This window comes from Thunnus maccoyii, chromosome 8, assembly GCF_910596095.1.
Source record: "Thunnus maccoyii chromosome 8, fThuMac1.1, whole genome shotgun sequence".
NCBI lineage: Eukaryota > Metazoa > Chordata > Actinopteri > Scombriformes > Scombridae > Thunnus > Thunnus maccoyii.
This window is the reverse complement of record NC_056540.1, coordinates 3,579,409-3,597,235: the sequence shown is the minus strand read 5'-3', so window position 1 is coordinate 3,597,235 and position 17,827 is coordinate 3,579,409. Positions and strand designations below refer to the sequence as shown.

The following is a 17,827-nucleotide window of genomic DNA, read 5'->3' as shown; positions in this document are numbered from 1 at the left end:
CACACGCCTCGTTGAGGACAGCTGCTTGGCTTTTCACAAACACACGAGGCTCTGCCAAACTGCAAAGCCTGCCAAAAATAGGTTTAACTCGTGGGTGTTCCTCTCCACGGAAGTCTTTAGTAAAAGGCGAAAGACTTGTACGTTATGAAGAGAAACCAGAGTAAGTACGGCCCGCTCCTCAACAGCAGCCGAAAGACCCCAGTCGTCCCAGTCACCACCTTCACGGTGAGGCTCCCTTGGCTTGCCGCGTACCAAATCCCAGGCCACACCCGTTTCCCCCATCACGGGCTCTATCCGATCGCAATGCTGAGATATTAAGGACTGGCTGTCAGACGCAGGCTACCAAAACACAGAAATACTCAGGCGCCCGCATGCGCTCCATGGCTCCAGCAGGGAAGACGCAGCGCAGATCCAAGGGGTATTTTGGACCTATCGCAGCGCACGGCGACTTTCCCTCTTTGTCATGTTTGTCTGTCAACCAGACGTGCAAATCTCACGTTGTACGCTGCACTTTTGCCCCAGTTGTCATAGCTGACATATATACGCTCATTTGAGATGGGGAGCGTCATAAAGGCTGCTTTTCCACTCTCCCAAGCCATAAACGCTGCTGCCATCCGCTTTGACTGACGACAGTGACAGCTTGCACGCTGAGCCCTGCCGCTTTCCTCCGAGCACTTGGCTTTCCACAAAGCAAAGAGAAGGGTGCACCGTTCCCGGCGGCACTACATCCGGGTCGATGCGTGGAGTGAACGGAGCAAGCCCCTCTTTCAGCTCCAGGTGCTAAAAATCCGTTTAATACTTTGTCCCCGTATAGAGGACATATCAGATATTAAACTGATAAGAACAGATACTACACTTGATCTTAGCCAAAAGGCCGAGAAGCGATGAACCCTTGCGGTCTGCCGCCCGTGGTGCCCTCCTGCACAGGTCTCGCTCGTCGCGGCGCAGTCGTTTCAAACGGCTCCAAGAACGACTTCTGCTTAGCGGCTCGGCCCAGGTGCTCCTTGACGCAGCCGCACGCCTCATTGAGGACAGCTGCTTGGCTTTTCACAAACACACGAGGCTCTGCCAAACTGCAAAGCCTGCCAAAAATAGGTTTAACTCGTGGGTGTTCCTCTCCACGGAAGTCTTTAGTAAAAGGCGAAAGACTTGTACGTTATGAAGAGAAACCAGAGTAAGTACGGCCCGCTCCTCAACAGCAGCCGAAAGACCCCAGTCGTCCCAGTCACCACCTTCACGGTGAGGCTCCCTTGGCTTGCCGCGTACCAAATCCCAGGCCACACCCGTTTCCCCCATCATGGCGTACAACGTGAGATTTGCACGTCTGGCTGTCAGACGCAGGCTACCAAAACACAGAAATACTCAGGCGCCCGCATGCGCTCCATGGCTCCAGCAGGGAAGACGCAGCGCAGATCCAAGGGGTATTTTGGACCTATCACAGCGCACGGCGACTTTCCCTCTTTGTCATGTTTGTCTGTCAACCAGACGTGCAAATCTCACGTTGTACGCTGCACTTTTGCCCCAGTTGTCATAGCTGACATATATACGCTCATTTGAGATGGGGAGCGTCATAAAGGCTGCTTTTCCACTCTCCCAAGCCATAAACGCTGCTGCCATCCGCTTTGACTGACGACAGTGACAGCTTGCACGCTGAGCCCTGCCGCTTTCCTCCGAGCACTTGGCTTTCCACAAAGCAAAGAGAAGGGTGCACCGTTCCCGGCGGCACTGCAATACCGGGTCGATGCGTGGAGTGAACGGAGCAAGCCCCTCTTTCATCTCCAGGTGCTAAAAATCCGTTTAATACTTTGTCCCCGTATAGAGGACATATCAGATATTAAACTGATAAGAACAGATACTACACTTGATCTTAGCCAAAAGGCCGAGAAGCGATGAACCCTTGCGGTCTGCCGCCCGTGGTGCCCTCCTGCACAGGTCTCGCTCGTCGCGGCGCAGTCGTTTCAAACGGCTCCAAGAACGACTTCTGCTTAGCGGCTCCGCCCAGGTGCTCCTAGACGCAGCCGCACGCCTCGTTGAGGACAGCTGCTTGGCTTTTCACAAACACACGAGGCTCTGCCAAACTGCAAAGCCTGCCAAAAATAGGTTTAACTCGTGGGTGTTCCTCTCCACGGAAGTCTTTAGTAAAAGGCGAAAGACTTGTACGTTATGAAGAGAAACCAGAATAAGTACGGCCCGCTCCTCAACAGCAGCCGAAAGACCCCAGTCGTCCCAGTCACCACCTTCACGGTGAGGCTCCCTTGGCTTGCCGCGTACCAAATCCCAGGCCACACCCGTTTCCCCCATCAAGGGCTCTATCCGATCGCAATGCTGAGATATTAAGGACTGGCTGTCAGACGCAGGCTACCAAAACACAGAAATACTCAGGCGCCCGCATGCGCTCCATGGCTCCAGCAGGGAAGACGCAGCGCAGATCCAAGGGGTATTTTGGACCTATCGCAGCGCACGGCGACTTTCCCTCTTTGTCATGTTTGTCTGTCAACCAGACGTGCAAATCTCACGTTGTACGCTGCACTTTTGCCCCAGTTGTCATAGCTGACATATATACGCTCATTTGAGATGGGGAGCGTCATAAAGGCTGCTTTTCCACTCTCCAAAGCCATAAACGCTGCTGCCATCCGCTTTGACTGACGACAGTGACAGCTTGCACGCTGAGCCCTGCCGCTTTCCTCTGAGCACTTGGCTTTCCACAAAGCAAAGAGAAGGGTGCACCGTTCCCGGCGGCACTGCAATACCGGGTCGATGCGTGGAGTGAACGGAGCAAGCCCCTCTTTCAGCTCCAGGTGCTAAAAATCCGTTTAATACTTTGTCCCCGTATAGAGGACATATCAGATATTAAACTGATAAGAACAGATTTTCTTTCGAAAAAATTTATTGACACTCATTTCAAACACATTTCATCAAAGTTGTTCATATTCATGACATAAAAGTTACCTTGAAAATGCAATTCATAAATAAAGAAATAAATAAATAAATCAGTGTGATCTGTAAAACCACATTTAAAACAATAAAACTTTTGTTTTAAGAGGTATTACAGATAAAACCAGCATTGTCACAGGTAAAAGCCATTCATAAAACACTTCTCATGTGGATGACAGTATGTTTTGAGTGTCCATTTTAAAAGTCTTTAAAAAGGAGTGCATTTCGTTAAGATGTTTTTGCCAGGTCCTTCTTTGTGCAGGAGCGCAGTGAGTCCCTACCAAGGGTAACTCATTCCGCTCTCCCAAACAACGGGTCTCTCGGGATCCTGTCAAGGTGCTCAGAGGAGACTCTCACCCTGATGCTCCTTCCCACCTGCCTCACCCGGAGAGCCAGGCCGCCGCTGCTTTGACCTTTTTGCGTGTAGCTCCGGCTCCTTCCTCCGAATGGGCACAGAGGCGATGCTTCTTTGTGGCTGTGTCCTAGGCCCGCCGCCAGCAGCTCCGGCCGCTTGGGCCGTCGCTGCGGCCATCCGGATCACAGCCACGGGGGGGATCTGCATGTGCTTTCTTACCAGCAAGTTTCTGGAGGTCCACATGGCGTCTTTGATGGCAGCTAGGGTGAGCCACTGCTTGGCAAAGTCATTCTTTTTTATCGCTGCTTGGCTCACCCCATAGAGCACTAGTTGTGCTGTGAGGACCTCCTTTGCTGGCAAGTACGGGAATTGTAAGGAGCCGGCTGTTGCCCACTGGTCTACGGCAGCACTGCACTCCCAGAGCAGATGCCTCACCGACTCAGGCGCGCCACAACCAGGTCGGGGGCAGGTTGAGAGCGTTGACATGCCCCGGGAGTGCATAACGGACCTAACTGGGAGGATCTCATGAGCCACCATCCATGACAGGTCCCGGAGTCTGTTTGGAAGAGCGGAATGGTTGACGTTGCGCCAAACTGTTGAGGGCTCGCCGAATGCGAGCCCGCGCACTGGACTCACTGGTTCCCGCTCCTGCACAACAGAAATCAGAGACCGGTGGTTAGTTAAAATATGCAGCTCCTCCTGCTCCAAGTTAAAATGCTTAAAAAACGTCTGGATAAAAGCATAAACAGGTGGCAGGTTAAAAGACACAGGTACTTTGAGATCTGTGGGTAAAAACTTCATCTTTCTGAGGTAAGATCCCATCCAGAATCGTGTCATTGCTTTTGTCTTGGGGTTTCCGGATGGGTCTGTAGCTATTTTGAGGTGCAGTGTTGTGTATCTACTTCCTAAAAACAGATATAGATCGGGCACTCCTTTTCCTCCTTTTTCTTTTGGCTTCTTCATGATCTCTCTTCTTAGCCTTTCCCACTTCGAGCCCCACAGAAAATAAAAGATGGCTCGGTCCAGATCTAAAAGCACTCTCCTAGGTGGGATAAAAACAGAACTGATCAGTAAAAGCAAAGGTAAAATCACTGCTTTAATGATTAAAACCTTTCCTTCCATGGTCAGTCCTCTAAGTCCCCAGTACCCTAGTCTTTGCCGTACTTTCCCTACCACGTCTGGCCAATTTGTTCTACCTCCCCCTTCCCTGTCAAATTTAATCGCCAGTATTTTCTGGTCAGTCTGGGTCATAGTCAAAGGGAGTCCTGTCATCTCAGTCGCTGTCCATGGTCCATAAAACTGGGCTTGGGTCTTGCCTCTGTTTAATTTAGACCCAGAGGCCCGTCCAAACCAGTCAGTCAAGTCCAGCGTCCTGTTAACAGATAAAAGGTCAGTGCATAAAATGTTCACGTCGTCCATATATAAAACACACTTGGTGACAAGTCCCCCGCTCCCTGGAACTCCCACCCCATTGATTCGTTGGTCCCTTCTCAAGACCTGTGCCAGTGGTTCTATACAGGTGACATAGAGGAGGGCAGATAACGGACAACCCTGACGGACGCCGCAGTTGATATCGACTGCTTTTGTCAGATGCCCGTTAACAACGAATTTGCTGGTAATGCCCCGGTACAGCAATCCCACCCAAGCTACAAACCTCTCTGGGAACCCCATTTTTAGCAGTACCTGGAAAAGGTACTGGTGCGAGACCCGATCAAAGGCTTTCTCAAAATCTAGATTGAGTACTACTAGCCGGATGTTTCTGTCTCTCGCGTAACAGATGGTGTCTCGGATCAGTACGAGGCTGTCGGTGGTCTTCCTCCCCGGGATGGCACAGGCTTGATCCGGGTGAATCACCTCTTCTAAAACCAAGGACATACGAGATGCTAAAACTTTACTAAAAAGTTTGCAGTCAAAATTTAAAAGTGTGATAGGTCTCCAGTTCTTCAGGTCAGTCTTGTCTTTCTTTTTGTGAAGAAGAGTCACTATCCCTACTCTAAAACTGTCAGGAAGTCGGTAAAAACGCTCAAAATCCATAAAAACAGTAAGCAAGTCAGGTGCTAAAATGTCCCAAAAAGTCAAATAAAATTCCAAGGGAAGTCCATCTTGTCCTGGGGACTTCCCTTTCTTAAAATTCATAAGACATTTATTTAACTCAAAAATACTAAAATCTTGGGATAAAAGCACACTGTCCTTTACTGTGTTTTCAATGAATTTTAAGACTTCAGTCATGGTGTCCATTTCAATGTTTTTTTCCTTGTACAATTCTCCATAAAAATTTTCAACCGTTTCATTAATCTCTTCCATTGTGTTAGCCGTGCACCCATTGTCTTTTCTTAGTTTTAAAATGTTCCCCCCTTTATTTAAAATTTTCTTGAAGAAATATCGAGTGCACTTCTCCCCCTCTTCTATTTCCCGTTCCCTGCTCCTTAAAATGACACCCTTACTTTTTATTTCTGCTAAAACCGACATCTCTGTTTTAATTTGTTTAATCTCCTCATTAAAATCCATTCCATTTTGATTTAGTTTAAAATAGCGCTGTAGTCTTTTTTGCAGTCCCATCATGCGTCTGTCTTCTTTACTCTTTTTTCTCTTACCTGCTTTTCTAAAGAAAGTCTGGGTCTTTCCCTTCACCATTTCCCACCAGTGTGCACGTGAATCGTAAAAGTCTTGAAGGGTCTGCCACTCTTGGTACTGCTCCCTGTATTGACTAATGAGCTCCTTATCTTCTAACAGGGAGCAGTTGAGTTTCCACAGACCACTTCCTAATGTCACACCCGAAGAGAGTGAAAGGGTGCAGGAAAGCATTAGGTGATCGGAAAAGAAAACAGGGGTCAATCTAGCATCGGTTGGTGGGCAGTCCCGTGTAAAAATATAGTCAATGCGAGAGGCTCTGGTGCCATCACCACTGAACCAGGTGAAGCCTTCCTCTCTGGGATGCATGGTTTTAAAACAGTCCTGGAGTTTAAAATCCTTGCAAATGCCCTGTAATAAAACCGATGTTTTATCCACTTTAAAATTATCCCCTGCTCCTTTCCTATCATTTCTACTTAAAATACAGTTAAAATCACCCCCTACAACTAATGGTACTCTGCCTAGCATGTGGAACTGCAGGTCTTCTAAAAGGTCATACCTGTCATTCTTCTCATTAAAGCCATAAATATTTAAAAGGTTAAAATCCTGTCCCATAAAAGTCAAATGTGTTAAAAGTGCCCGACCGTCTCTCACCACAGTGCTGCCCTTCACCAGAACTTGAGGATTTTTTATTAAAATGGCCACTCCATCGTTCTTGTTTTGATTTGACCCGCTCCATACTGATGATTTTGGCCACATGTCCTCCCACTGTCTGTACTGTTTTAAAAACGGTAGGCCACATTCCTGTATTAAAAACACATCTGACTTAAAAGAATGAAGAAAGGATAAAACACTTTGGGCTCTAACTCTCGACTTCACACTTCTCACATTGATGGTTGAGAAGGTGAGTGTCATGAGTATGGTTAAAAACAACAGGTATGAAATTTTAAAAGACTAAAAAGGAGATTAAAACATTAAAATACCTTTAAAAAGTAAAACAAATGTTAGGCAATTTCTTGTGAATGTAGCTCTTCCTTCACTCCCACTGGTGAAGAGTGAAGGGGTTGAGCTCCATTCCCCAATCGGACTCTGGGGGTTGGCCTTGGACACAGTGTCGCATTTAATTTTGAGTCTCTAGGGGTTGATTGCAGAGCTATTGTTAAAAACGAGACCTCATTTGGTGAACTGGAGGGGAAGACTCTGGGTTCCTCCACAGATGAACTGTCTGAGAAAATCCCAACTCTTCCCCTCTTCTCTGAGACTACAGGAGACTCAGAGGACAATTCTGATGCAGGCCTCTTCGATTGCTGGGCTGCGGGGAGGGGGGCATCCTCGCTGTCTTCTTGTGATTGGACTTCTTCACATTCAGAGCTAGCTCCGCCCTCTGCCTGCATCACCCCATCCTCCACAGAACTCTCCACTGGTGGGGCTGTTGCAGGCCCCTCCCCCACTCCCGCCTCACCTGATTCCTCTCCTCCAATCACAGGATTTGGCGGGAGATTTGAATTTTCCTGCCCAGCCTCTTCTGGTAGCTCTCTTAACAGTTCAGCTTGTCCGCCATTTTTTGCATTTTCCATTTGCTTTGCTGCCTTCAATTTGTTGGCAAAAGACTTGGGGCAATCTCTGAAGAGGTGGTTTGATTCTCCACAAAGATTACACCGTCTGCCATTGGAGCACTCCTCAAAAGTGTGCCCAATTTCTCTACATTTCCCACAAACAATCTGCTGGCATGCTTCTGCCAGGTGCCCATGCTCACCACACTTGCGGCAGAGCTTGGGCTGACCCTGGTAGTGAATATAGCCCCTGTTTTCTCCCAGAACTACCATGGATGGCAGATGTTTCAAGCCCTGGAAGCCTTGGGGGTCCTGCCATTGTTGGATGGGGACCCTCCAAGCGCAATTCCAGATGCCATCCTCATCTCTCACTTTTGTAGCCTGGCCTTTTACAGTGCAATATCTCCCCAGCCACAAACAAATGTCCTCTGCATTCACTGTCTCATTGAACATCCTAACAATAACCGTTTTCAAAGCATTATCAGTCAGCTTCTCAACATTGAAAGCAGAAAACTGGGGTTTCACATTTTCAAAGCGTGTCCAGAACTCTCTTAGCAAAACAGCAGATCGAAAGCTTACATCAAAGCCTTTGTTGTTTGGCAAGGTCAATATACAATTCAGGTCCTCTGGTTTAAAGTTCAATGTTTTCTGAACTAGCTTCCGGGAAAAGTCTAGTCTTGACATCCCTAGAAGCTTTCCATCTCTCTCTTGGAAGATAAAACGGACACTGTGGTGCCTCCGCATGCCGGCATGGGGGGCCGACATGGTGGAGGCACCACAAGTTAAAACAACTAAAAGCAACTAAAACCTTTAAAAGTGCCAATAAATATGCTAAAAGGCTCAAAAATACCAATAAATAACTAAAATACCGTAAAACCAACCAAAATAAAGGAAATTAAAAGAGACTTACCTTTCTGTTTGGCCTGGTCAAGGTGTTACTTACCACAGAGTACAGTTAGACAGTCCTCTGAGCCAATGAATTCCTATTTGTGCAAGATGAACAACTACAAATAGAGTTGAAATACTTTGCACAAGGAATGAAGAGAATATCCTCCCAAGCAGTAGCAACAAATTAATGCCACAACAGGCAAGAATTTTTACCACCAACAGGAGGCGACCGCAGTCTTAGCCAAAAGGCCGAGAAGCGATGAACCCTTGCGGTCTGCCGCCCGTGGTGCCCTCCTGCACAGGTCTTGCTCGTCGCGGCGCAGTCGTTTCAAACGGCTCCAAGAACGACTTCTGCTTAGCGGCTCCGCCCAGGTGCTCCTTGACGCAGCCGCACGCCTCGTTGAGGACAGCTGCTTGGCTTTTCACAAACACACGAGGCTCTGCCAAACTGCAAAGCCTGCCAAAAATAGGTTTAACTCGTGGGTGTTCCTCTCCACGGAAGTCTTTAGTAAAAGGCGAAAGACTTGTACGTTATGAAGAGAAACCAGAGTAAGTACGGCCCGCTCCTCAACAGCAGCCGAAAGACCCCAGTCGTCCCAGTCACCACCTTCACGGTGAGGCTCCCTTGGCTTGCTGCGTACCAAATCCCAGGCCACACCCGTTTCCCCCATCACGGCGTACAACGTGAGATTTGCACGTCTGGCTGTCAGACGCAGGCTACCAAAACACAGAAATACTCAGGCGCCCGCATGTGCTCCATGGCTCCAGCAGGGAAGACGCACCGCCCAGGTGCTCCTTGACGCAGCCGCACGCCTCGTTGAGGACAGCTGCTTGGCTTTTCACAAACACACGAGGCTCTGCCAAACTGCAAAGCCTGCCAAAAATAGGTTTAACTCGTGGGTGTTCCTCTCCACGGAAGTCTTTAGTAAAAGGCGAAAGACTTGTACGTTATGAAGAGAAACCAGAGTAAGTACGGCCCGCTCCTCAACAGCAGCCGAAAGACCCCAGTCGTCCCAGTCACCACCTTCACGGTGAGGCTCCCTTGGCTTGCCGCGTACCAAATCCCAGGCCACACCCGTTTCCCCCATCACGGGCTCTATCCGATCGCAATGCTGAGATATTAAGGACTGGCTGTCAGACGCAGGCTACCAAAACACAGAAATACTCAGGCGCCCGCATGCGCTCCATGGCTCCAGCAGGGAAGACGCAGCGCAGATCCAAGGGGTATTTTGGACCTATCGCAGCGCACGGCGACTTTCCCTCTTTGTCATGTTTGTCTGTCAACCAGACGTGCAAATCTCACGTTGTACGCTGCACTTTTGCCCCAGTTGTCATAGCTGACATATATACGCTCATTTGAGATGGGGAGCGTCATAAAGGCTGCTTTTCCACTCTCCCAAGCCATAAACGCTGCTGCCATCCGCTTTGACTGACGACAGTGACAGCTTGCACGCTGAGCCCTGCCGCTTTCCTCCGAGCACTTGGCTTTCCACAAAGCAAAGAGAAGGGTGCACCGTTCCCGGCGGCACTGCAATACCGGGTCGATGCGTGGAGTGAACGGAGCAAGCCCCTCTTTCAGCTCCAGGTGCTAAAAATCCGTTTAATACTTTGTCCCCGTATAGAGGACATATCAGATATTAAACTGATAAGAACAGATACTACACTTGATCTTAGCCAAAAGGCCGAGAAGCGATGAACCCTTGCGGTCTGCCGCCCGTGGTGCCCTCCTGCACAGGTCTCGCTCGTTGCGGCGCAGTCGCTTCAAACGGCTCCAAGAACGACTTCTGCTTAGCGGCTCCGCCCAGGTGCTCCTTGACGCAGCCGCACGCCTCGTTGAGGACAGCTGCTTGGCTTTTCACAAACACACGAGGCTCTGCCAAACTGCAAAGCCTGCCAAAAATAGGTTTAACTCGTGGGTGTTCCTCTCCACGGAAGTCTTTAGTAAAAGGCGAAAGACTTGTACGTTATGAAGAGAAACCAGAGTAAGTACGGCCCGCTCCTCAACAGCAGCCGAAAGACCCCAGTCGTCCCAGTCACCACCTTCACGGTGAGGCTCCCTTGGCTTGCCGCGTACCAAATCCCAGGCCACACCCGTTTCCCCCATCACGGCGTACAACGTGAGATTTGCACGTCTGGCTGTCAGACGCAGGCTACCAAAACACAGAAATACTCAGGCGCCCGCATGTGCTCCATGGCTCCAGCAGGGAAGACGCACCGCCCAGGTGCTCCTTGACGCAGCCGCACGCCTCGTTGAGGACAGCTGCTTGGCTTTTCACAAACACACGAGGCTCTGCCAAACTGCAAAGCCTGCCAAAAATAGGTTTAACTCGTGGGTGTTCCTCTCCACGGAAGTCTTTAGTAAAAGGCGAAAGACTTGTACGTTATGAAGAGAAACCAGAGTAAGTACGGCCCGCTCCTCAACAGCAGCCGAAAGACCCCAGTCGTCCCAGTCACCACCTTCACGGTGAGGCTCCCTTGGCTTGCCGCGTACCAAATCCCAGGCCACACCCGTTTCCCCCATCACGGGCTCTATCCGATCGCAATGCTGAGATATTAAGGACTGGCTGTCAGACGCAGGCTACCAAAACACAGAAATACTCAGGCGCCCGCATGCGCTCCATGGCTCCAGCAGGGAAGACGCAGCGCAGATCCAAGGGGTATTTTGGACCTATCGCAGCGCACGGCGACTTTCCCTCTTTGTCATGTTTGTCTGTCAACCAGACGTGCAAATCTCACGTTGTACGCTGCACTTTTGCCCCAGTTGTCATAGCTGACATATATACGCTCATTTGAGATGGGGAGCGTCATAAAGGCTGCTTTTCCACTCTCCCAAGCCATAAACGCTGCTGCCATCCGCTTTGACTGACGACAGTGACAGCTTGCACGCTGAGCCCTGCCGCTTTCCTCCGAGCACTTGGCTTTCCACAAAGCAAAGAGAAGGGTGCACCGTTCCCGGCGGCACTGCAATACCGGGTCGATGCGTGGAGTGAACGGAGCAAGCCCCTCTTTCAGCTCCAGGTGCTAAAAATCCGTTTAATACTTTGTCCCCGTATAGAGGACATATCAGATATTAAACTGATAAGAACAGATACTACACTTGATCTTAGCCAAAAGGCCGAGAAGCGATGAACCCTTGCGGTCTGCCGCCCATGGTGCCCTCCTGCACAGGTCTCGCTCGTCGCGGCGCAGTCGCTTCAAACGGCTCCAGGAACGACTTCTGCTTAGCGGCTCCGCCCAGGTGCTCCTGGACGCAGCCGCACGCCTCGTTGAGGACAGCTGCTTGGCTTTTCACAAACACAGGCTCTGCCAAACTGCAAAGCCTGCCAAAAATAGGTTTAACTCGTGGGTGTTCCTCTCCACGGAAGTCTTTAGTAAAAGGCGAAAGACTTGTACGTTATGAAGAGAAACCAGAGTAAGTACGGCCCGCTCCTCAACAGCAGCCGAAAGACCCCAGTCGTCCCAGTCACCACCTTCACGGTGAGGCTCCCTTGGCTTGCCGCGTACCAAATCCCAGGCCACACCCGTTTCCCCCATCACGGGCTCTATCCGATCGCAATGCTGAGATATTAAGGACTGGCTGTCAGACGCAGGCTACCAAAACACAGAAATACTCAGGCGCCCGCATGCGCTCCATGGCTCCAGCAGGGAAGACGCAGCGCAGATCCAAGGGGTATTTTGGACCTATCGCAGCGCACGGCGACTTCCCTCTTTGTCATGTTTGTCTGTCAACCAGACGTGCAAATCTCACGTTGTACGCTGCACTTTTGCCCCAGTTGTCATAGCTGACATATATACGCTCATTTGAGATGGGGAGCGTCATAAAGGCTGCTTTTCCACTCTCCCAAGCCATAAACGCTGCTGCCATCCGCTTTGACTGACGACAGCTTGCACGCTGAGCCCTGCCGCTTTCCTCCGAGCACTTGGCTTTCCACAAAGCAAAGAGAAGGGTGCACCGTTCCCGGCGGCACTGCAATACCGGGTCGATGCGTGGAGTGAACGGAGCAAGCCCCTCTTTCAGCTCCAGGTGCTAAAAATCCGTTTAATACTTTGTCCCCGTATAGAGGACATATCAGATATTAAACTGATAAGAACAGATACTACACTTGATCTTAGCCAAAAGGCCGAGAAGCGATGAACCCTTGCGGTCTGCCGCCCGTGGTGCCCTCCTGCACAGGTCTCGCTCGTCGCGGCGCAGTCGTTTCAAACGGCTCCAAGAACGACTTCTGCTTAGCGGCTCCGCCCAGGTGCTCCTTGACGCAGCCGCACGCCTCGTTGAGGACAGCTGCTTGGCTTTTCACAAACACACGAGGCTCTGCCAAACTGCAAAGCCTGCCAAAAATAGGTTTAACTCGTGGGTGTTCCTCTCCACGGAAGTCTTTAGTAAAAGGCAAAAGACTTGTACGTTATGAAAAGAAACCAGAGTAAGTACGGCCCGCTCCTCAACAGCAGCCGAAAGACCCCAGTCGTCCCAGTCACCACCTTCACGGTGAGGCTCCCTTGGCTTGCCGCGTACCAAATCCCAGGCCACACCCTTTTCCCCCATCACGGGCTCTATCCGATCGCAATGCTGAGATATTAAGGACTGGCTGTCAGACGCAGGCTACCAAAACACAGAAATACTCAGGCGCCCGCATGCGCTCCATGGCTCCAGCAGGGAAGACGCAGCGCAGATCCAAGGGGTATTTTGGACCTATCGCAGCGCACGGCGACTTTCCCTCTTTGTCATGTTTGTCTGTCAACCAGACGTGCAAATCTCACGTTGTACGCTGCACTTTTGCCCCAGTTGTCATAGCTGACATATATATACGCTCATTTGAGATGGGGAGCGTCATAAAGGCTGCTTTTCCACTCTCCCACGCCATAAACGCTGCTGCCATCCGCTTTGACTGACGACAGTGACAGCTTGCACGCTGAGCCCTGCCGCTTTCCTCCGAGCACTTGGCTTTCCACAAAGCAAAGAGAAGGGTTCACCGTTCCCGGCGGCACTGCAATACCGGGTCGATGCGTGGAGTGAACGGAGCAAGCCCCTCTTTCAGCTCCAGGTGCTAAAAATCCGTTTAATACTTTGTCCCTGTATAGAGGACATATCAGATATTAAACTGATAAGAACAGATACTACACTTGATCTTAGCCAAAAGGCCGAGAAGCCATGAACCCTTGCGGTCCGCCGCCCGTGGTGCCCTCCTGCACAGGTCTCGCTCGTCGCGGCGCAGTCGCTTCAAACGGCTCCAAGAACGACTTCTGCTTAGCGGCTCCGCCCAGGTGCTCCTTGACGCAGCCGCACGCCTCGTTGAGGACAGCTGCTTGGCTTTTCACAAACACACGAGGCTCTGCCAAACTGCAAAGCCTGCCAAAAATAGGTTTAACTCGTGGGTGTTCCTCTCCACGGAAGTCTTTAGTAAAAGGCGAAAGACTTGTACGTTATGAAGAGAAACCAGAGTAAGTACGGCCCGCTCCTCAACAGCAGCCGAAAGACCCCAGTCGTCCCAGTCACCACCTTCACGGTGAGGCTCCCTTGGCTTGCCGCGTACCAAATCCCAGGCCACACCCGTTTCCCCCATCACGGGCTCTATCCGATCGCAATGCTGAGATATTAAGGACTGGCTGTCAGACGCAGGCTACCAAAACACAGAAATACTCAGGCGCCCGCATGCGCTCCATGGCTCCAGCAGGGAAGACGCAGCGCAGATCCAAGGGGTATTTTGGACCTATCGCAGCACACGGCGACTTTCCCTCTTTGTCATGTTTGTCTGTCAACCAGACGTGCAAATCTCACGTTGTACGCTGCACTTTTGCCCCAGTTGTCATAGCTGACATATATACGCTCATTTGAGATGGGGAGCGTCATAAAGGCTGCTTTTCCACTCTCCCAAGCCATAAACGCTGCTGCCATCCGCTTTGACTGACGACAGTGACAGCTTGCACGCTGAGCCCTGCCGCTTTCCTCCGAGCACTTGGCTTTCCACAAAGCAAAGAGAAGGGTGCACCGTTCCCGGCGGCACTGCAATACCGGGTCGATGCGTGGAGTGAACGGAGCAAGCCCCTCTTTCAGCTCCAGGTGCTAAAAATCCGTTTAATACTTTGTCCCCGTATAGAGGACATATCAGATATTAAACTGATAAGAACAGATACTACACTTGATCTTAGCCAAAAGGCCGAGAAGCGATGAACCCTTGCGGTCTGCCGCCCGTGGTGCCCTACTGCACAGGTCTCGCTCGTTGCGGCGCAGTCGCTTCAAACGGCTCCAAGAACGACTTCTGCTTAGCGGCTCCGCCCAGGTGCTCCTTGACGCAGCCGCACGCCTCGTTGAGGACAGCTGCTTGGCTTTTCACAAACACAGGCTCTGCCAAACTGCAAAGCCTGCCAAAAATAGGTTTAACTCGTGGGTGTTCCTCTCCACGGAAGTCTTTAGTAAAAGGCGAAAGACTTGTACGTTATGAAGAGAAACCAGAGTAAGTACGGCCCGCTCCTCAACAGCAGCCGAAAGACCCCAGTCGTCCCAGTCACCACCTTCACGGTGAGGCTCCCTTGGCTTGCCGCGTACCAAATCCCAGGCCACACCCGTTTCCCCCATCACGGGCTCTATCCGATCGCAATGCTGAGATATTAAGGACTGGCTGTCAGACGCAGGCTACCAAAACACAGAAATACTCAGGCGCCCGCATGCGCTCCATGGCTCCAGCAGGGAAGACGCAGCGCAGATCCAAGGGGTATTTTGGACCTATCGCAGCGCACGGCGACTTCCCTCTTTGTCATGTTTGTCTGTCAACCAGACGTGCAAATCTCACGTTGTACGCTGCACTTTTGCCCCAGTTGTCATAGCTGACATATATACGCTCATTTGAGATGGGGAGCGTCATAAAGGCTGCTTTTCCACTCTCCCAAGCCATAAACGCTGCTGCCATCCGCTTTGACTGACGACAGCTTGCACGCTGAGCCCTGCCGCTTTCCTCCGAGCACTTGGCTTTCCACAAAGCAAAGAGAAGGGTGCACCGTTCCCGGCGGCACTGCAATACCGGGTCGATGCGTGGAGTGAACGGAGCAAGCCCCTCTTTCAGCTCCAGGTGCTAAAAATCCGTTTAATACTTTGTCCCCGTATAGAGGACATATCAGATATTAAACTGATAAGAACAGATACTACACTTGATCTTAGCCAAAAGGCCGAGAAGCGATGAACCCTTGCGGTCTGCCGCCCGTGGTGCCCTCCTGCACAGGTCTCGCTCGTCGCGGCGCAGTCGTTTCAAACGGCTCCAAGAACGACTTCTGCTTAGCGGCTCCGCCCAGGTGCTCCTTGACGCAGCCGCACGCCTCGTTGAGGACAGCTGCTTGGCTTTTCACAAACACACGAGGCTCTGCCAAACTGCAAAGCCTGCCAAAAATAGGTTTAACTCGTGGGTGTTCCTCTCCACGGAAGTCTTTAGTAAAAGGCGAAAGACTTGTACGTTATGAAGAGAAACCAGAGTAAGTACGGCCCGCTCCTCAACAGCAGCCGAAAGACCCCAGTCGTCCCAGTCACCACCTTCACGGTGAGGCTCCCTTGGCTTGCCGCGTACCAAATCCCAGGCCACACCCGTTTCCCCCATCACGGGCTCTATCCGATCGCAATGCTGAGATATTAAGGACTGGCTGTCAGACGCAGGCTACCAAAACACAGAAATACTCAGGCGCCCGCATGCGCTCCATGGCTCCAGCAGGGAAGACGCAGCGCAGATCCAAGGGGTATTTTGGACCTATCGCAGCGCACGGCGACTTTCCCTCTTTGTCATGTTTGTCTGTCAACCAGACGTGCAAATCTCACGTTGTACGCTGCACTTTTGCCCCAGTTGTCATAGCTGACATATATATACGCTCATTTGAGATGGGGAGCGTCATAAAGGCTGCTTTTCCACTCTCCCAAGCCATAAACGCTGCTGCCATCCGCTTTGACTGACGACAGTGACAGCTTGCACGCTGAGCCCTGCCGCTTTCCTCCGAGCACTTGGCTTTCCACAAAGCAAAGAGAAGGGTTCACCGTTCCCGGCGGCACTGCAATACCGGGTCGATGCGTGGAGTGAACGGAGCAAGCCCCTCTTTCAGCTCCAGGTGCTAAAAATCCGTTTAATACTTTGTCCCTGTATAGAGGACATATCAGATATTAAACTGATAAGAACAGATACTACACTTGATCTTAGCCAAAAGGCCGAGAAGCCATGAACCCTTGCGGTCCGCCGCCCGTGGTGCCCTCCTGCACAGGTCTCGCTCGTCGCGTCGCAGTCGCTTCAAACGGCTCCAAGAACGACTTCTGCTTAGCAGCTCCGCCCAGGTGCTCCTTGACACAGCCGCACGCCTCGTTGAGGACAGCTGCTTGGCTTTTCACAAACACACGAGGCTCTGCCAAACTGCAAAGCCTGCCAAAAATAGGTTTAACTCGTGGGTGTTCCTCTCCACGGAAGTCTTTAGTAAAAGGCGAAAGACTTGTACGTTATGAAGAGAAACCGGAGTAAGTACGGCCCGCTCCTCAACAGCAGCCGAAAGACCCCAGTCGTCCCAGTCACCACCTTCACGGTGAGGCTCCCTTGGCTTGCCGCGTACCAAATCCCAGGCCACACCCGTTTCCCCCATCACGGGCTCTATCCGATCGCAATGCTGAGATATTAAGGACTGGCTGTCAGACGCAGGCTACCAAAACACAGAAATACTCAGGCGCCCGCATGCGCTCCATGGCTCCAGCAGGGAAGACGCAGCGCAGATCCAAGGGGTATTTTGGACCTATCGCAGCGCACGGCGACTTTCCCTCTTTGTCATGTTTGTCTGTCAACCAGACGTGCAAATCTCACGTTGTACGCTGCACTTTTGCCCCAGTTGTCATAGCTGACATATATACGCTCATTTGAGATGGGGAGCGTCATAAAGGCTGCTTTTCCACTCTCCCAAGCCATAAACGCTGCTGCCATCCGCTTTGACTGACGACAGTGACAGCTTGCACGCTGAGCCCTGCCGCTTTCCTCCGAGCACTTGGCTTTCCACAAAGCAAAGAGAAGGGTGCACCGTTCCCGGCGGCACTGCAATACCGGGTCGATGCGTGGAGTGAACGGAGCAAGCCCCTCTTTCAGCTCCAGGTGCTAAAAATCCGTTTAATACTTTGTCCCCGTATAGAGGACATATCAGATATTAAACTGATAAGAACAGATACTACACTTGATCTTAGCCAAAAGGCCGAGAAGCGATGAACCCTTGCGGTCTGCCGCCCGTGGTGCCCTCCTGCACAGGTCTCGCTCGTTGCGGCGCAGTCGCTTCAAACGGCTCCAAGAACGACTTCTGCTTAGCGGCTCCGCCCAGGTGCTCCTTGACGCAGCCGCACGCCTCGTTGAGGACAGCTGCTTGGCTTTTCACAAACACACGAGGCTCTGCCAAACTGCAAAGCCTGCCAGAAATAGGTTTAACTCGTGGGTGTTCCTCTCCACGGAAGTCTTTAGTAAAAGGCGAAAGACTTGTACGTTATGAAGAGAAACCAGAGTAAGTACGGCCCGCTCCTCAACAGCAGCCG

The 17,827-nt window shown here is 51.2% G+C and overlaps 24 non-coding genes and 1 pseudogene across 24 annotated transcripts; all 25 read right to left on the bottom strand.

The window, feature by feature from the left end:
* Nucleotides 1–48: 48 nt before the first annotated feature.
* LOC121902805 lies at nt 49–164 on the bottom strand. The gene has a single exon (XR_006097777.1). It is a non-coding gene; the product is annotated as a U5 spliceosomal RNA (small nuclear RNA).
* Nucleotides 165–697: 533 nt separating this feature from the next.
* Nucleotides 698–886, bottom strand: LOC121902766. The gene has a single exon (XR_006097754.1). It is a non-coding gene; the product is annotated as a U2 spliceosomal RNA (small nuclear RNA).
* A 176-nt stretch (nt 887–1,062) lies between these two features.
* On the bottom strand, nt 1,063–1,178 carry LOC121902803. Its single transcript, XR_006097776.1, has one exon. It is a non-coding gene; the product is annotated as a U5 spliceosomal RNA (small nuclear RNA).
* A 522-nt stretch (nt 1,179–1,700) lies between these two features.
* LOC121902709 lies at nt 1,701–1,891 on the bottom strand. The gene has a single exon (XR_006097699.1). It is a non-coding gene; the product is annotated as a U2 spliceosomal RNA (small nuclear RNA).
* Nucleotides 1,892–2,067: 176 nt separating this feature from the next.
* LOC121902933 lies at nt 2,068–2,183 on the bottom strand. Its single transcript, XR_006097900.1, has one exon. It is a non-coding gene; the product is annotated as a U5 spliceosomal RNA (small nuclear RNA).
* Nucleotides 2,184–2,716: 533 nt separating this feature from the next.
* On the bottom strand, nt 2,717–2,890 carry LOC121902787 (annotated as a pseudogene).
* A 5,848-nt stretch (nt 2,891–8,738) lies between these two features.
* On the bottom strand, nt 8,739–8,854 carry LOC121902802. The gene has a single exon (XR_006097775.1). It is a non-coding gene; the product is annotated as a U5 spliceosomal RNA (small nuclear RNA).
* Nucleotides 8,855–9,155: 301 nt separating this feature from the next.
* LOC121902800 lies at nt 9,156–9,271 on the bottom strand. Its single transcript, XR_006097773.1, has one exon. It is a non-coding gene; the product is annotated as a U5 spliceosomal RNA (small nuclear RNA).
* A 533-nt stretch (nt 9,272–9,804) lies between these two features.
* On the bottom strand, nt 9,805–9,995 carry LOC121902721. The gene has a single exon (XR_006097711.1). It is a non-coding gene; the product is annotated as a U2 spliceosomal RNA (small nuclear RNA).
* Nucleotides 9,996–10,171: 176 nt separating this feature from the next.
* LOC121902799 lies at nt 10,172–10,287 on the bottom strand. Its single transcript, XR_006097772.1, has one exon. It is a non-coding gene; the product is annotated as a U5 spliceosomal RNA (small nuclear RNA).
* A 301-nt stretch (nt 10,288–10,588) lies between these two features.
* LOC121902798 lies at nt 10,589–10,704 on the bottom strand. The gene has a single exon (XR_006097771.1). It is a non-coding gene; the product is annotated as a U5 spliceosomal RNA (small nuclear RNA).
* Nucleotides 10,705–11,237: 533 nt separating this feature from the next.
* On the bottom strand, nt 11,238–11,428 carry LOC121902720. Its single transcript, XR_006097710.1, has one exon. It is a non-coding gene; the product is annotated as a U2 spliceosomal RNA (small nuclear RNA).
* Nucleotides 11,429–11,601: 173 nt separating this feature from the next.
* Nucleotides 11,602–11,717, bottom strand: LOC121902797. The gene has a single exon (XR_006097770.1). It is a non-coding gene; the product is annotated as a U5 spliceosomal RNA (small nuclear RNA).
* Nucleotides 11,718–12,243: 526 nt separating this feature from the next.
* Nucleotides 12,244–12,434, bottom strand: LOC121902719. Its single transcript, XR_006097709.1, has one exon. It is a non-coding gene; the product is annotated as a U2 spliceosomal RNA (small nuclear RNA).
* Nucleotides 12,435–12,610: 176 nt separating this feature from the next.
* On the bottom strand, nt 12,611–12,726 carry LOC121902932. The gene has a single exon (XR_006097899.1). It is a non-coding gene; the product is annotated as a U5 spliceosomal RNA (small nuclear RNA).
* A 535-nt stretch (nt 12,727–13,261) lies between these two features.
* LOC121902765 lies at nt 13,262–13,452 on the bottom strand. The gene has a single exon (XR_006097753.1). It is a non-coding gene; the product is annotated as a U2 spliceosomal RNA (small nuclear RNA).
* A 176-nt stretch (nt 13,453–13,628) lies between these two features.
* LOC121902796 lies at nt 13,629–13,744 on the bottom strand. Its single transcript, XR_006097769.1, has one exon. It is a non-coding gene; the product is annotated as a U5 spliceosomal RNA (small nuclear RNA).
* A 533-nt stretch (nt 13,745–14,277) lies between these two features.
* On the bottom strand, nt 14,278–14,468 carry LOC121902718. Its single transcript, XR_006097708.1, has one exon. It is a non-coding gene; the product is annotated as a U2 spliceosomal RNA (small nuclear RNA).
* A 173-nt stretch (nt 14,469–14,641) lies between these two features.
* LOC121902795 lies at nt 14,642–14,757 on the bottom strand. The gene has a single exon (XR_006097768.1). It is a non-coding gene; the product is annotated as a U5 spliceosomal RNA (small nuclear RNA).
* Nucleotides 14,758–15,283: 526 nt separating this feature from the next.
* On the bottom strand, nt 15,284–15,474 carry LOC121902717. Its single transcript, XR_006097707.1, has one exon. It is a non-coding gene; the product is annotated as a U2 spliceosomal RNA (small nuclear RNA).
* Nucleotides 15,475–15,650: 176 nt separating this feature from the next.
* LOC121902794 lies at nt 15,651–15,766 on the bottom strand. The gene has a single exon (XR_006097767.1). It is a non-coding gene; the product is annotated as a U5 spliceosomal RNA (small nuclear RNA).
* A 535-nt stretch (nt 15,767–16,301) lies between these two features.
* LOC121902764 lies at nt 16,302–16,492 on the bottom strand. The gene has a single exon (XR_006097752.1). It is a non-coding gene; the product is annotated as a U2 spliceosomal RNA (small nuclear RNA).
* A 176-nt stretch (nt 16,493–16,668) lies between these two features.
* Nucleotides 16,669–16,784, bottom strand: LOC121902928. The gene has a single exon (XR_006097895.1). It is a non-coding gene; the product is annotated as a U5 spliceosomal RNA (small nuclear RNA).
* Nucleotides 16,785–17,317: 533 nt separating this feature from the next.
* Nucleotides 17,318–17,508, bottom strand: LOC121902716. Its single transcript, XR_006097706.1, has one exon. It is a non-coding gene; the product is annotated as a U2 spliceosomal RNA (small nuclear RNA).
* A 176-nt stretch (nt 17,509–17,684) lies between these two features.
* Nucleotides 17,685–17,800, bottom strand: LOC121902935. Its single transcript, XR_006097902.1, has one exon. It is a non-coding gene; the product is annotated as a U5 spliceosomal RNA (small nuclear RNA).
* Between the last annotated feature and the right edge of the window lie 27 nt (nt 17,801–17,827).